Here is a 4,263-nt window from a genome sequence, read left to right as displayed (position 1 = left end):
GTGTTCCCTTTGGCGTCACCAACGGGGTCTCCGTCTTCCAAAGGGAGATGGACCGGATGGTCGATCAAAATGCATTGCAGGCCACTTTCCCATATCTCGACAATGTGACCATCTGCGGCCATGACTTGCAGGACCATGACGCAAACCTCGAAAAATTCCTCTGCACCACCCAACTCCTGAACCTGACGTATAACAAGGAGAAGTGCATATTCCGCACAACACGCCTCACCATCCTTGGCTCTGTTGTGGAACACGGAGTCATCGGTCCCGACCTCGACCGGATGCGTCTCCATATGGAACTCCCACTGCCCCACTGCCTCAAGGCCCTGAAGAGGTGCATAGGGTTTTTCTCCTATTACGCCCAGTGGGTCCCCTACTATGCGGACAAGGCCCGTCCGCAGATCAAGTCCACCTCTTTTCCCTTGACGGCAGAGGCCCGCTTAGCCTTCCACCGTATCAAGGAAGACATTGCCAAAGCCACCATGCATGCAGTGGACGAATCCATCCCCTTCCAGGTGGAAAGCGATGCGTCCGACTTTGCCCTGGCCGCTACCCTTAATCAGGCGGGGAGACCCGTGGCCTTCTTTTCACGAACCCTCCAGGGCGCGGAGACCAGACAGTCCGCTGTTGAGATGGAGGCCCAGGCTATTGTGGAGGCTTTGCATCATTGGAGGCACTACCTGGCCGGAAAACGATTTACCCTGCTCACTGACCAGCGTTCAGTTGCTTTTATGTTTAACAACAAGCAGAGGGGCAAAATCAAAAATGACAAGATATTGAGGTGGAGAATCGAACTTTCCACCTACAATTATGAGATCTTGTACCGGCCTGGGAAGCTCAATGAACCCCCGGATCCTCTATCGCGTGGCACCTGCGCCAGCGCGCAGATCGATAGACTGCGGGCCCTCCACAATGACCTCTGCCACCCAGGGGTCACCAGGTTCTTCCACTTCATCAAGGCCCGCAACCTGCCAAACTCCATTGAGGAGGTCAGGACCATGACCAGGAACTGCCAAGTCTGTGCTGAGTGCAAACCGCACTTTTATAGACCAGACAGGGCTCACCTGATAAAAGCCACTCGCCCCTTCGAGCGCCTGAGCGTTGATTTTAAAGGGCCTCTCCCCTACTCCGACCGCAATGTATACTTCCTCAACATTATTGATGAGTACTCCCATTTCCCATTCACCATCCGCTGCCCGGACATGACCAGTGCCACGGTCATTAAATGTCTGAACGACCTCTTCACCCTGTTCGGTTTCCCCAGCAATATCCATAGCGAACGGGGCTCATCGTTTATGAGCGAGAAACTCCGCCAGTACCTGCTCGCTAGGGGTATTGCCACAAGCAGGACCACCAGTTACAACCCCCGGGGGAACAGACAGCTGGAAAGAGAGAATGCGACAGTTTGGAAGGCCGCCCTGCTAGCCTTAAAGTCTAGCGACCTTCCGACCTCCCGCTGGCAGGATGTGCTCCCCGATGTACTCCACTCTATTCGGTCACTGCTCTGCACTGCCACTAACGCCACCCCTCATGAGAAAATGTTTGTCTTCCCAATGAAGTCCACATCGGGGACTTCGCTACCGCCATGGCTGACGTCCCCAGGGCCGGTCCTACTGAGAAGACACGTGAGGACCCATAAAACGGACCCCCTGGTCGAGAGGGTCGACCTCCTCCACGCCAACCCCCAGCATGCCTACATTGCGTACCCGGACGGGTGGGAGGACACAGTCTCCATACGAGACCTCGCACCCTCGGGGGCCCCAGTAACCCACTACCCACTACCACCCACCCCACCACGATCCAATAACCAACCCCAGCAGACGGCACGCCTGGGCCCCGCGACCCGCTCGACACCCACGAGGACTACACACCAGTGCCCCAGCATACGCGGGACTCGACGCCGGAAGCTTCACTACCCCTGCCATCGCTACGTCGATCACAGTGGCAGACAAGACCTCCAGAGAGACTCCAATACACAAACTTTTAATACACTTTACCCCGCCGGACTCATTTTTAAAAAAGGGGTGACTGTGGTAAACAACTGTTATACCTGCCTGTGTGGGTGTTTGTATTCCACTGTGTACATGTCTGTACATACCTCGGCTGACTCCTCCCACGAGTCCAGGTATAAAGGTGACTGCTCCAGAGTCCCTCTGTATTCTGGACTGGTCGACCACTCGAGGCACACCTTCATTCTCTTGCGAATAAAAGCCTGTTAGTTACTCGCTTAACCTCAGTCTTTTGAGTAATTGATAGCGCATCAGAGATCATGGCTGATCATCCAAATTCAGTATCCTGTTCCTGCCTTCTCTCCAATCCCTTGATCCCTTTAGTCTTAAGAAATATATCCAAATCCTTCTTGAATATATTTAATGAATTGGCCTCTACTGACTTCTTTGGCAGAGAATTCCACAGGTTCACCACTCTCTGGGTGAAGAAATTCCTCCTCATCCCTCTCCTAAATGGCTTACCCATTATCCTTAGACTGTGACCCCTGGTTCTGGACTCCTCGAACATCGGGAACATCCTTCCAGCATCTAGTCTGTCTAGTCCTGTTAGAATTTTATAAGTTTCGATGAGATCCCCTCTCATTCTTCTAAACTCCAGCGAGTACAAGCCCAATCATCCCAATCTCTCCATTTACGTCATTCCTGCCATCCCAGGTATCAGCCTGGTGAATCTTCGCTGCACTCCTTCCATGGCAAGAACATCCTTCCTCAGATAAGGCAACCAAAACTGCACACAATACTCAAGATGTGGCCTCACCAAGAACCTGTACAACTGCAGCAAACATCCTTGTTCCTGTACTCAAACCCTCTCGCTACGAAGGACTACATACCATTTGCCTTCTTAACTGCCTGCTGCACCTGCATGCATACTTTCAGCGACTGGTGCACAAGGACGCCCAGGTCTCGTTGCACTTCCCCTTCTCCCAATCTATTGCCATTTAGATAATAATCTGCCTTCCTGTTTTTGACACCAAAGTGGATAACCTCACATTTATCCACGTTATATTGCATCTGCCATGCTTCTGTCCAATCACCCAACCTGTCCAAATCATACTGGAGTTTCTCGGCATCGTCCGCACAGCACACACGACCACCCAGCTTTGTGTCGTCTGCAAACTTGGAGATATTACACCTAGTTCCCTCGTCCAGATCATTCATATATATTGTTCCTGGAGTTCCAGCCCCGCTGATCTTATGGATGGACCCAGAGGCAAAGGGTCGACATGCAGCTGAGCCGAGCTGGCAGAGTCCTGCGCCCTCCGACTAGCACTCTCCACTGCTGTCCCTGTCTCCACAATCTGCTGATGCTCACTTATGAGCTGTGATACACAGGTGACAACACTACTCTATGTCCCGAAGGTCCGACCGAGGTGTGAGTGTCTGCGTGGTGCTGGGTGTGCTGAATTCTGCTGATGCTGCGCCCTCAGAAGTTGCAGATTCCTCTGAGGAGTCTGGCATCTCACGCTCTTCCTCCTGGACAGTGGGGACGAGGGCTCTCGATGGTCCTGTGGGGGAGTCAAGGAAAAAGTTGGAGACACAATGCCAAGGTTTGATGCACATTGCATTTTTCAGATGATCATCAGTCCATATGATGTAGCTTCAGAATCATTATCAGCGACTCATGCAATGCCAGTGAGAGAGATTGAAATCTATTCTGTCACAAGCTTGCGGGGATGCACCTGCCTGTCCTTCCCCAACTTCCGCATCTCTGTCAGCCCCGACAATCTCCAGGACGGCTTCATCCCAGGGGGTGAGCTGGGTTAATGAGGGCAGCCCTCCTCCTGTCCTGGCTCGCTCTCTCCTGTTGTGAGCTCTCTTTTCCTGCAATGAGGGAGACAAGTGGAGGTTGAGTGAGAATGAAGGAGTGAGTGCAGAGATTGCATAGAATAGATACATAGAAGGAGACAAAGATGGAGTGAGATTGCAGGACCAAGGGCCCTCCCTGTGTGTTGTCAGTTGTGTTCAAAGCATCAGAGTGAGAGGGAGAGTGAGGGCTGCATGGTCGAATAGTTAGGTGAATGTGAGCATAGAATGGCTAACGGTGCATGGATGTGAGTGTCAAGTGGGATGTGGAGGAAGAGATTGATAAGCTGAGTGCTGGTGCTGGTGAGGAAAGGCAATGGGGATCAGATTGAGGGTGATGGAACCTTCGTACAGTACTTATGTTTCCAGTGCGATGCAGATCATGCAATCTTTTCCTGCACTGCATCCAGGTGCGCCATGTGAGCCCCAAGGAGTTGACTTCCCCAGCCAC

The sequence above is a fragment of the Somniosus microcephalus genome, unplaced genomic scaffold (assembly GCF_052327205.1).
Source record: "Somniosus microcephalus isolate GS21.2 unplaced genomic scaffold, FLI_Smic_1.0 scaffold177, whole genome shotgun sequence".
Lineage (NCBI taxonomy): Eukaryota > Metazoa > Chordata > Chondrichthyes > Squaliformes > Somniosidae > Somniosus > Somniosus microcephalus.
This window is presented reverse-complemented; position numbering follows the sequence as displayed.